General features: G+C 46.3%; 1 protein-coding gene across 2 annotated transcripts in view; it reads right to left on the bottom strand.

Annotated features, from left to right (window-relative positions):
- SYNDIG1 (synapse differentiation inducing 1) overlaps positions 1-12,005 on the bottom strand; it is a 168,496-nt gene extending 156,491 nt beyond the window's left edge. Inside the window, exon 1 of one of the 2 annotated variants that reach the window (XM_049780228.1) lies at positions 11,811-12,005. The gene's annotated coding sequence lies outside the window, so the exon portion shown is untranslated. Of the gene's footprint in view, positions 1-10,950; positions 11,099-11,810 lie in introns of those variants that run through there. The other variant, XM_049780227.1, reaches the window with a different exon arrangement.
- Between the last annotated feature and the right edge of the window lie 1,169 nt (positions 12,006-13,174).

Below are 13,174 nucleotides of genomic sequence, written 5' to 3'. Positions count from 1 at the left end.
TTTTAGGTGCTTGGATAGCCTAGGACCCACCAATCCAATCAACCACTGTAATAAAGACCTCTTTGCTCTCCTGTCATACATGGTCTCTGTGTTTAAAAGAATTAAGAGAATGCCTCTTACAATACTTTTATGTTGCCATATGACCTTTAAATTATTTTTAAATATGATTAGTGAAATTTTAGAGTTTTTATATCTATATTCAATTGAGATGCTGGCCCATAATTTTTTTCTTGTGATGACTTCCTCTGATTTGGATATCAGGGAAACACTGAACTCAAGAAAGCTCTTTTTAATCTGTTTTGTGCTGGAAGATTTTTGAGAAAGGCTGTTATTAATCCATCTTGAAATATTTCTTCAGTCATTCATCCATTTCCAGATATTCTTTTGTCAGGAAGTTCCAGAACTTTTTTAGAACTCAATAAAAATAATATGTTACTATCCAGTTTATTTGTACAGATGCTTCATGTTTCTTGCCAAAGTTATCACTAAATAGCACATACTCTGGTACTTTTGCTAATGTCAGACCAAGATGGCAGTAGAAAGTGGTAGAGGGTACCTGTACAAAGGACATTCAGAAGCAGGAACTTGAACTTTGAGAGATGGATACCAGGAAGAGGTGATGACTAAACTAAACCTTGAGAGGATTATCAAAAGGCAGTCATTCAAAGATGGAAAGTCAAGTGAGCGTACACAATGTGTGAAGGTGGCATTAGGGGTCAGGAAACCAAGGTAAATGAAGATGAGGTAGGAAGGTGGGTAAACCAGGCAGTCATTTTTTCTTCCAGGTAACCTTACTAAGTCACTGGTGAGGAGAATCCAGTGGAAAGTTTTGAGAAGAGGGCCACAGAGGCATACAGAATTTTATTAAGTTTGCTCTCTGACAGCCCTGGAGGTCACAGGCCAGAAGCACATTGAAGCAGAAAATGAGCTCCTGAAAGAAACCACTGAAATGAGACAGGAGACAAGAGGCACCATGGGGCCAGTGAAGAGAAATACAAGGGGAAAAAAAGTCTTGTGTGAGGAAGAAGAAGGAGACCAGGAGATAATCAGTTCTCTAGTGTGAACACTTGTGTTCCTGGCTGTCACCATTAGGGAAAGGGATGTAGAAAGAGTAATGAATTGTCGGAGGAGGCAGGCAGAGAAAGTTCTCTGAGGGAGCACACAACAGAGATCCAGGGGCAGAGGACTAGACAGGGCTGAGCCTCAGGCAAGGCTTAGGGATAGGAAAAAGTCCCTTCCTGGAATCAGATGCATAAAAATCAATTAGTCAGAGTATGTGGACTGAGAGCAAAGGGCTCCAGGAGGGAGCACCAGTGAATTCACTCAGCAAAACCATGGTGGGACTCTTCCAAGGGGAAAAGGGAGTGAGGGAAGGGAAGAAGGATCCCCGAGATAGATTGTACAGTTACGGCTGTGCTCCTAAGGCTTTCCGAGAAATAGGATAACTGGTAGATATTTGGGAGCCCCAGCCAAACCACAATTGGGTACATTCTTGTTTTACTCTCCAACAAGGCACCAATCTCGCCTAAAGGAGAGATGGAAGCAATTGGAAAGCAGAATTCAACTCATTCAAAATATATTTGAAACAAAGTTCTGAATATGAAGTCCAGAAAGATCATAACTTCTGGGCAGCAACTAGGGAGAAATGAGCTTTCCATTTTCTTTCTTTCTTTTTTTTTTAACTTTATTGATTGATTGATTGGTTTTTGGGCCACACCCAGCAGCAATCAGGGGCTACTCCTGGCTCTGCATTCAGAAATCACTCCTGGCAGGCTGTGGAACCATGTGGGATGCAGGGGAATCAAGCCGGGTCCCTCCTGGGTCAGCTGCATGCAAGGCAAATGCCCTACTGCCGTGGTACTTCTCCAGCCCCTGCTTTCCATTTTCTATTACGAGCCAGAAAATGACCACTAAACCTGTGAGATCTTGGTGCTTATTCAATTTAGTTTCTTTTCATATTCTCTGTGACGTTGCCTGTAGCTTTTAGTGGAAATTAATCTTCCTCTCTTTTGTTAAATATCGTGCAGATTTCTGTTCTACTGGCATTTTGGAGTTTCTAGGTATACTGCACCCCAGCCTGGCTGCAACTCAACTACCCCCTTACCTCACCTGCGAATCTGAAGTCAGTTTGCTCTTGCGGTAGGCCCTCACCACCAAGGAAACCACTGAGAAAAAAATCACATATGGAGAAATGACCTAATTACATTTTGTTCTACTTGTGCTTTACTGCAAATGGAATTGTATACATTTGTCTGTTCACGTACTGCAGAGGATGTGTAATTTTCCTTAGCATTTTGCCAAATATGAGTTCTGCCAAGGAACTGAGCATGGATAAGTGAAAAAAAAAAAAACAAACAACAAACTTTAGAGACAGAAAAGCAGACCTCCTCATCAGGCTACCTGAGCAGTAATTGAGCAGGATGGGTAATGCCAGAGTCTCCTAGCACCAAGTAGAAAGTGGACCTTGTCAAGAGACAGCAGAGGACTGTGAATAGGGAGGTGAACATACTTCAAATGGTCTTTCCCCTTCTCTCCTCTTCCCTCTTCCGAGCACACTCTTCCTCTTGTTCCGATCAAGCAAGAAGGTGCAAACCACAAAAACTTTCATTGGTTTTTCTCTTGACAAACAATATTTGCTTTTAATTGGACCCTCTCAGGCTAGAGCTTAGTCAATGTCGAATTCATGAATTTATCCTCATTTAATCCCCAAACCAGCAGGATTGGGAAATGTAAAGGTGTCCTGCTTATGCTAAGGAGGGCAACAATTCTAGCCAAGCAAGGCCAGAGAGTGGGGTCTACCCTGTGTACAACCCACATGGCATTGCGTGCCATGTGGTCAGGCAGGCATGAGGAGTACCTGTCTAAGTCAGCAGGTGGGATGGCAAGTCTGTTGGCATAAGGCATTCACCTCACTTCAACACCGTCCAAGTCCCCTGAAGCATTACTATAACCCAAAGAATCTGGCTTCCCCAAACCACATCTATGACCTTCCAGGACAAATGGGAACCAAGCATCCTAAGAGATCTTTTAGGTCTTCTGTACTCATGCTTACTCTTACTTCCAGTGCACATTATTAGCACTACAGACATGGCAGGCTGATATCCAAGCAGAACTCCTCCTCATTCTTTATGGTACAGGAAGGCCATATCACCTCTTGATGCCTCACTTCCTGTGTCTATTGCAAGCTCCATGAACACGAGCATGCACACACACACAAGTACACATATAAATATACACATTCACACATATGCACATGTGCACACAAATATGGAAGCAAGTGTACATGCATGATGTTGCTGAAAGGTGTGATTCCCACGAACTTGGCAAGGTTGCAAAGCTTTCCCTAATGGCTGATGGGAGCATACCAAGACCATCTGGCTGCATTTGGGCTGACCACCAGTAGCAGAAATTATGCTCTCCCTTTGCAAAAGAAACATGAGGCTGTGTGGCCTTGGTATACTGTGCTGTGGAAAGGCTTTGTGAAAGCCACAAAAAGGGCATCTGGTTCCTCCAGTTGCCTGCAGTAACAACAAGTCCTGTGAGCATGCACCGGGCCAGCAGCACTTGCTGAGGAAATCAACTCTTTGTTCTTTTTCCCCAGTCCTTCTCCTAAGTTGCAACATTTGGCTGGAAGGCTAAACATCATTCTGACCCCCTGTACCAGGGACCTTTCTCTGACTAGCAGAGCTCACTGAGGTTAATCATAACCTGCAACTCTAAAATAGACTAGGCGATTGAACACCTGGATGGCGCAGAAACTCCCACAGATGCCAAAGAGTGGGGAAGCTCATCCTTCAACCAGAGATCATTGGGAAGCCCTTTCTTCTCACCACCTGTAGCGTTGGCAGTTACAGTCCTATGCACAGAACAAGTAAAGGCCCAGACAAACTGGAAAGAACCCTAGCAGATGCTTAGTGGCATGCAACTTTGCCAGTGGAATTTCTGGTGTGGGAGGCAAAATGGTGAATAAGGAGGGAGGAGAGGTACTGTTTGTGCTATTCCTAAATTTCAACTTTGCAAAACAGAATTCTGATACCTGGGGTACATTGGAATGTGTGGAAACATCCTTGCTTTAAAATAAAAGGGGGGAGGTTGTGGCTTAACCAAGATGAAAGAGACATTTTCTATTCCTTAGAAACATCTTGCTCTGGAGCAGTCATAAAACTGACGCATCTCCTGCACACAATCCCTTGGCCTGTGAAGCTGAACATACAGGGCAGCAACTGGAATTTTAGTTACAACTTTTCATGACTCCAGAGAAAAAAATGTCCATGTTTAAAAAAATTTTCCTAGAAAGCTCCTTGGTAAATCTTCTACTCAGTGTTTATAATCAGAAATGAAATCGCATGGCTCTGTAACATTAGAGTCAACAAGCATATTTTCCAGGCCAGAGAGATAGCACAGCAGTAGGGCGTTTGCCTTGCGCGCAGCCGACTCATGACGGACCTTGGTTTGATTCCTGGCATCCCATAGGGTCCCCGAGCTTGCCAGGAGTAACTCAGGGGTTACTCCTGAGTATTGCTGGGTGTGGCCCCAAACAAACAAGCATATTTTCCTCTTTGGTCAAGAACAGACTGATGTCTCAAGTATACTTCATAAGCCTACACCATAACTATCAGGGTAAGCAATCATAAAAATCAGAATTATGCTGGGTGACCTGACCACTGGACAATTGGGTTTGGGCATTCCTTGTAAATTCCTTGAGCAGGACACTAGTATAGGCTAAATCCAGGTGAGCAAGTCAGGGGCAACTTTACATGATGGCAAGAGCCTTCGTGATCCACTCGTGAACAAAGTGAGGGCAAATGGACTGGTAACCCCCTGTGTAAAGATGAAGCTCTTCTATGCCCAATTTTAAAAATCAAGACAAGAATGCAAAGCACAGAATGGATTCCAAAGTGACCTTCCCCTTGCTTAGAAATGACTTTAAAGAAAAAAAATCTCTTTTTTTCTGTAGAAAGAGAAATTTTAACATACTTCAAAAATACGATGTCTCTTAATGTAGCATACAAACTACAAAATTCTATGCAGACTAACTGATCACTGCATGGTTCTTCATTGCAGAAATGCTTGCCCCTAAGTTAGAAAGAGAAGGAAAAAGTAAGTAGAAGAGAAAAATGGAAAATAGAAACACTGAACATTGAGCAGCATTTCAACTCCAGGTAGAGAATGCTGGGATGAGTGAATTCTTCATAGAGCACACTTTGAAAGAGGAGATATCTGAGGGACTGAAGCAGAGGCAGATGGTGAGCATTAAAAGCCTCGAATAACAGAGCTGAATAACTCTAGACCTTGTGTTCTAGGAACCTCTTAGACCCAGGCACTCAAGTTGGATCTCAACTTTCCAGGCTTAATGGATGCAGCACTATTATTATTCTAACCACCTAAGGAGAAGTCCCTTCTAAAGCAAATACACTACTATAGCCTCAGAAGACTCAGGCTTCAGCTATTACTCTTAGCCACCTTATGCATCTGCTTTTACAGTTTCAGAACTGTAAATAACAAAAGAACTGGTAGAAATCTTTGGTAGGAGAAACTGAGCAGCCTTGGTTTTCCCTCTAATGCTAAATAACGCCTGAAACAAACCTCCCTCCACAATATTACTGCCCCCCCCACTGTCCCATGAGTTAATGGCAATAGGCATCTCAAAGAGAAATACTCTTATTTCAAACACACCATCCAAGAGCCAGTGCCATCACGCTGTACATTTTAAAAAACCAGGTCCTTTAAATAGAGTTCAAATTGCTTACTGTACACCTGAAAAAGATGAACTTTGTTTTTATTCTCTGACCCCACAATTTTCAAGTAACATCTTTATTTTTTCAGTGGGACTTTAAAATGGAAAGATCCTCGTCTTAGAACTGGTTCTGATAATGGTAGGGGAGCACAGGCGGGAAAGGAAGTGGAAAGAAGGGACCTAGAGAGAGTGATAAAGTTGTTTTGACATTCTGGTGGGGAGTGTGGAGCCATTAAACTGACATATTAAAATCAAAAATAGAGAAGGTAAGTGCACCAGGGCCGGAGAGATGGTCTAGTGGCTAAGGGGTTTTTCGTGCATGGAACTGACCCAGATTCTATACCCAGGACTGCATATAGTTCTCCAAGTCTCACCAGGAGTGCTCCCTGAGTACAGAGCCAGAAGTAAGCACTGAGCACAACTGGTTGTGGCCCAAGATCAAAACTCAAAATATTGGTGCAAACAATAAAAAAAAATAGTTTTAAAGAATTTCATTTACTTTTAAAGTAATTTAAGAAAACAACTTTCGGGGCCGGGTGGTGGCGCTGGAGGTAAGGTGCCTGCCTTGCCTGCGCTAGCCTAGGACGGACCGTGGTTCGATCCCCCGGCGTCCCATATGGTCCCCATATGTTGCCAGGAGCAACTTCTGAGCGCATAGCCAGGAGTAACCCCTGAGCGTCACAGGATGTGGCCCAAAAAACCAAAAAAAAAAAAAAAAAAAAAAAAAAAAAAAGAAAGAAAACAACTTTCATGTTTCTAGTTGTCTCACTTTTTAGTTTTGGACACTGGCTTCCCAACAGAGAAAAAAACATTTAAGAAAGGAACAGATGGGAGCACATTTCAAAGTGGCTTGCCAATAAGGCCAAAGGATACATTGCAAACAACATAGATTTGAGAAGTCATACTTTCAGAAAACTATTAAGTTAAACTAATCAAGCCTTTTTTTTTTTTTTTTTTTTTTGGTTTTTGGTTTTTGGTTTTTGGTTTTTGGGCCACACCCGGCAGAGCTCAGTGGTTCCTCCTGGCTCTACACTCAGAAATCGCCCCTGGCAGGCTCGGGGGACCATATGGGATTCCGGGATTCGAACCACTGACCTTCTGCATGGAAGGCAAATGCCTTACCTCCATTCTATCTCTCCGGCTCCATAATCAAGCCATTTTTTAAAGGCTCAACTTGCAATCAATAAATATCTATGTTCTTTTTCATTTGAAGTCACATTCTGTAACCACTACTATTGCATTATCAGGACTTAAGTTTTAAAATGACTGATTTTAACATGATATAGATATTGACTGGAAAAGGTAAATTGAAAACTAAATGTGTTTCACACTGAAAATCAATTTACACAACATAGCACAGAACTCCCATCTCTACAAAATGTGCATTAAACTGTCAGATAAATTATTCTTATGAAAATCAAATGTACAAAATTTTCAACTAGGTTAATCTGAAGTGCTTTAGTACACAGTACTTATTCATTTTTTTCTATACAGGTATTCTGTTTCTTGCTTATATTTATCTTGGTTCTTACAAAAATCAAGAGCCCTTTATCTTGGATCCCAATAGGCAAGATGAGAGATGTTGCTATTCTTTAAGTAGTTGATTTAATGGTATTTTTTTTTTTTTGGCAATTTGGGGTTTGGTTTAACATCAAATGGTTTAAGATGATTTTAATTTTATCTTCTAAACAAACTTTTACAAATAACCACATACCATAAATGACATTTTGGGATTTGTCACTGATATGTCTTAAAATGATGCATCCTTGAAAGCATGCCTCCTATAACTTTATAAAGTGATGTGTCTAAAATTAGTTATGTTAAAGATATATTTCACATTAATTTCTATTTAATTCTCTTTAAACTTTCACTGACAAAAATACCTTCCTTGCCTCCCTCACATTTGGGGGGGTGTGTGAAACACATACAGTCTGGCAATCTACCTCATATCTCCCACAAACTGCCTGTCAGAACTGCTTTTACTGAGAATAAAGACCACCCTTAGATGAGGCAGTAAGGACAGTGTAAGGACAGATAGCTCTCCCTCCCATTTTATAAATAAAAATATTCTTAATGTACATTCCTACTTGAGAATCAGATCCATATAACTGTACATCATGAACTGAACTTGGGTCCATCCTGGATCAGTCACATGCAAGGCAAATGCCCTACCACTCTGGCCCACAAAACACCAAAACGCTAAAGAAATAACAACAACAAAAAAAAAATCAGCTAGTACAGACCCAGGACATACTTAGTGTGAAACTGCATACATGACAAACTGCATGCATGACAATAACTTTCTAGCACCAAAACTCAAAACTCAAAACCAAACTAAACCAACATAAATGCCTACTAAATTGTAACTTGTAGTCTTTTTCAGCTCTGAAAGTAACTGCAGTTCCTTTTTTAAAACATCATTAGTGAACCCTCAGGAATAGTCTGAAATGATATGAAACACTGCAGAGACAACATTGAAAAACAACATTTTAACCATATTTTTAAAATTTAAGCACTGTGGCTACAAGTTTTTTTATAATAGATACAAACTGCATTTCATAATATTTTATTCTCAACTAAAGTTGTTTATGATTGTTACAATCATACAATATACAACCAGCTTCATCAGTGCACATTTCCGCCACCGATGTCCCCGGTTTCACTCTCACCCTCACTGTTGCCCTCTTCCCTCCCACTGACCCTTTAAATCACTTACAACTACCTTAATTTTTGCAATTCTGACACCCAGTCAGCCTACCGGAATGTTCACAATATTTTTGCCTTGTTCCCTCCTTTTTGAACACGCCAACACAATATCTCTGGAATAGTGGTGCAATGTCAAAAGCCACAGCACTGACTTATCAGCGTTTGAGCAAAACAAACTAACTGAATGGACTTCCCATTAAAAAAAAAACACAAAAACAAACAAACAAAAAAAAACGGGCTGTTTTCTACTCAAAGCATGATGCTCTGCTGACAAATGAACATTCTTTATTCAGATCTGACCACACTTTCACCCACTCATCCAATGAATTTTACTGATAACATGAAATTCAGTTTACAGGTAACAGCAAGGCAATGGGTCCGAATTGGCAATGAGCATTTCTGATATATATATATATATATATATATATATATATATATATATATATATATGTATGTTACCATATGTCTATGTAATGTAAAAGCTTAGGTAAAGGAATCTGGAGCATGTTGGTGTTATGGAAAAGGAAAATTTCAAGAGTGGAAATGAGGATCCTATAAAACTGCTCACTTACGAAGTAATCATTTCTATTACAAAAGGTTAACTAAGGATGCCTTTAAATACTGCATTGTAAAATGGTTTCAAAAGTCTGATTAAATCTTTGAGAACATCACCGACCATTTTTAGAAACAGCTTTTATATTATATAAAGAAAGACAAAGAAATATGTTGAGTGAGAGGAAGCGTGTGGGTGTTGGGAGATTACCCTCCCACTGACCCCCAAGACTTTTCCCATGCTGTTCTTTCTAGCCAACAAAAATCACGCCTGAAATGAAACTGAGCCAACAGTGGCTCTCTAGAGGGTATCTGAGAGGTGACCAGTATGATGGCCAAACACTTTCTAATTGAGAGATAAAATATTCAATGTTCTCCATGAACCTGAGAGCAGCACTGTCTACTGGCTCTGAAAGCTTACATAAGAAAATACTTTATTACTTTCACAAGCAGCAATAACTCACATGACCCTGACTTAAAGTTAATGAGAAAGATGAATTCAGTCCAGCAGAGCACTTCTAATTGATCAAAAGTTAACTGTGGAAGAGATTTGCTTTATGAATTGAACTTTAAAATTTTCCATCAGATCAAGGTGGTTGTGTCCATGACGCTTCAAGTGGCACCTTGTTTCTCTTGAAGCGAATCAGCTGGTATAAATCGCATTTCGCAGTGACCAACGTCTCTGTTTCCAGACTCTGAAGTGCTCTTTCTCCCTTCCTTTCTCCATCCACTTCAGGCCGCAAGGAACCTTGAGCTTTTCTTTTCTACCCACCAAATGACAAGGGAATGGGACTGTCACTTTTATTTGAACGTCACCCATATTTCCAATGAAGCAACCAGTCATTTCGAATGAGGAGAAGGTGAGCGGGAACCGAGCCACCACCAGCGGAGGTACATGAAGACGCATTTAGTGAGCTCGGGATGAGTCTTTGGCTCCTTGTCCCTACCAAGCCCCCCAAGTCTGAGTGAAGGCAGTGGACAAGAAGGACAGGCCAAAGACTTATTAGTGTGCACGGCAAGTCACCGGTACTGTCATCTGCTTTGGTAGCACTTCACCACACTTTCCATCCCAGACCCAAGCAGCCCGAGCGTCAGCCAGTCTCCCCGGCTTCTCCGATCCCGGGAGCCCTCAAGACCCTCCGTGTGGCCTTTCGCGCAGCGGCTTTGCTGCCCACCCTCAGCGGAGGACGCGGGTGCGGGGGAAGGCGGGAGCTGGCGGCGCAGAGTCGCTCCGCCGTCCGCCCAGAAGCCCCGAGCGCGCCCCGCGAGGAGCCCCCGACCACTCGCTCGAGCGGCGCCCACGGCCATCGGGGTCCCGACGGGGGGACGGGCGCGGACCTCCGGGTCGGGCAAAGTTGGCGCTCGGGGGCGGCCCCGCGCGCAGGTGGCGCCCGAGGCGGGAAGCGGGGTCCCCGGGAACCGGCGGCCGTGGATGCGGACGCAGCGGCCACCGCACCGGGCCCGCCGTTGGGGAGCCCCCGGCCGCCAGCCTCGCCGCCGAGCCCGGCGCCCCGCGACCAGCTGCCCACGCCGGCCACGCGCCCGCCCCGAGCCGCGCCGCGCCGAGCCCCCGACCGGGACGAGCGCCCATCGCCTCCCGCAGGCTGGAGCGCGCGCGCCCCGGAGGGCAGAGGCTGCAGCGGGGCCCCCAGCACCTTCCCGGAGGCGGCGGGGAGCCCTTCCCGCGGGGCCGGGAGCGCGGCTCGGGGTCCCCCGCAGGCGCGTCGCCAGGAGCCCGGTCCGCTCGCCAGCCCCGGCCCGGCCCCGCGCGCCCGCCGCTGCGGAGCTCCGGGGCTCGGGCAGCTCGGCGCCCACGCCGGCCCGGCCCCGCGCTCCGGGTTTCGGGGCTCGGGCGCGACCCCCGACTTGGCGCCAGGGCGCGCGCTGCAGCCGGGCGGGCGGACCGCGACCGGCCTCGGCTGCGCGTCTCCCTCGCGCCCGCGCCCCCGACTCACCGCGCCGCCCCTGCTGGCGGGGAGCGCCCCGCGCCCGCGGTCGGGTCCCCCTCCGGGACAAGGCGACTCCCGGGCCGGGCCGTCTCGGGGCGAGTGCGCGTCGGGGCGCGGGGCCGAGAGGCGCCGCCGCCGCCGCCCTCCCGCGCGCGCCGCCAGCCCGGAGCGAGGAGCGGGGAGCGGGGAGCGGGGAGGGCGCCTCGGGGGCGGAGCGCAGCCGGGACGGGCGCCCCGAGGTGGCGGCCGCGAGTTCTGGGGGCCCGAAGCGCGGGGCCGAGCCAGTCCGGGGGCCCTGGGCAAGGAAAGGGAGGGGCGCTCCGGGGACGGGGACCGGCATTTGCCGCGGGGCGCGCTTGGAGAGGAGGAAGGAGGAGAGGAGGAGCGGGCTCCCCTCAGTCCTAGAGGAAGGAGGAGAGGAGGAGCGGGCTCCCCTCAGTCCTAGAGGAAGGAGGAGAGGAGGAGCGGGCTCCCCTCAGTCCTAGAGGAAGGAGGAGAGGAGGAGCGGGCTCCCCTCAGTCCTAGAGGAAGGAGGAGAGGAGGAGCGGGCTCCCCTCAGTCCTAGAGGAAGGAGGAGAGGAGGAGCGGGCTCCCCTCAGTCCTAGAGGAAGGAGGAGAGGAGGAGCGGGCTCCCCTCAGTCCTAGAGGAAGGAGGAGAGGAGGAGCGGGCTCCCCTCAGTCCTAGAGGAAGGAGGAGAGGAGGAGCGGGCTCCCCTCAGTCCTAGAGGAAGGAGGAGAGGAGGAGCGGGCTCCCCTCAGTCCTAGAGGAAGGAGGAGAGGAGGAGCGGGCTCCCCTCAGTCCTAGCGGCCCCCCAGGCGCCGCGAGTTCTTGGAGCCCTCGGCCGCACGTCTGCCCCGGTGCTCACCTGGTCGGGTCCGGGAGGAGCCGGGCGAGGCTGCCCGGGCCATCGTCCGGGACCCCAGGGCTCCCAGGTCCAGGCAAGCGGCCCGGACTCCATGGGAATGGAAGGGAAACTCGGCCGAGGGGCTCGGGGCACCGGGGGTCAGGGACGGGCTCTTCCACACGGAGGAGGTGGGAGCTGCCGTCGGCAGAAGGGCCCGCTCCTTCCTCACTGCAAGAGCCGCTTCTCCAACGCGGGGAGGATGGGCGCCGTTTTAAATTTAGACCTTCTGGAAAAAGAAATGGAAAGGCAAGACACAGTGTTTGCCAAAAGGAGTCAAAAAAAGACACATCTTTGGGGAGCTGATTTCTTCTTCACGCACAGATCCAAGTGTGGGCCCCAACTGTGCCCACCCGACACCAGTCCTGGAGGTCAGAGCGAATTAGGATCCCAAAAGACTCACCTCTGGGCAGAACCTCTCTCCTGCCTGAGACTGAGCCTTTCCCTTGAAAAGATCTGTGTCATCTGCTGGGTCTCCGAAGAACAGGACTTGAAGTCGCCAGAGTAGTAGGCCCTGTTCCTCTCCCACTGAATATCTGACATGTGGACTTCTGTACACCAGCAGCTCAAAATTAAGGCCAGTCACAAAGTGAGAGCATGGGTGTAAGGAGATAGGGCTGTGGACAAGCAGGCTAGTGGAATTAACACTCTCTGGGTTTCTTTATCCACCAGATTTACATCTCATCTCCATCTCTGTAGCATGAAACAGCATGTTGCTGTTTTAACAATATCTACAGAAAAAAATTCAGAGTTTTCCTCCATTTCAATACTTGGGTTCATTATTGTAATATACTCAGTGCATCCCCAAAAGATGTGTATTATTCAGGAATATCTAAGAACTTTAAATGATTTTCAAAAACTCTTATGTGACATAAATAGGATTCATCCCTCCCTTTGGATTCCAAAGTCTGAACTCAGCAAACTTATTCAGAATGATGGAGGGAAATCCAAACTTAAATAGCTTCAGGTGTTTAATTCAAACGTCTCAAAAGGAATTTTTGGATTTTGGATTTTTTTTTTCATGGACTGGACCCAAAGGTCCTATCTTTCCAGATTTTTATTTTCTTTATTCAATTTTTTAATTTTTTAATTTTAATTTTATTTTAATTTCTGCAACTCCTCATTTTCCTAAGGGTCATATTGCTCAAATGTCTGGGACTCTAGAATGGCTCTATTTACACAACCATCAGCCTTGCACATTTGCGCCCTATTTGGAATTGACTGCTGCTCTTATCATCAAAGCAAGTCTCAGAGTAGTTGCTTTGTTAGGTTTGATCCTGAAATAATAGTCTTGCCAGTTCCCAAAAAGAAAGTAGAATGCATATCAC

This window comes from Suncus etruscus, chromosome 9, assembly GCF_024139225.1.
Source record: "Suncus etruscus isolate mSunEtr1 chromosome 9, mSunEtr1.pri.cur, whole genome shotgun sequence".
In the NCBI taxonomy this organism is placed as follows: domain Eukaryota; kingdom Metazoa; phylum Chordata; class Mammalia; order Eulipotyphla; family Soricidae; genus Suncus; species Suncus etruscus.
Note: the sequence above shows the minus strand (reverse complement) of the source record. Positions and strands in the feature narration are given on the sequence as shown.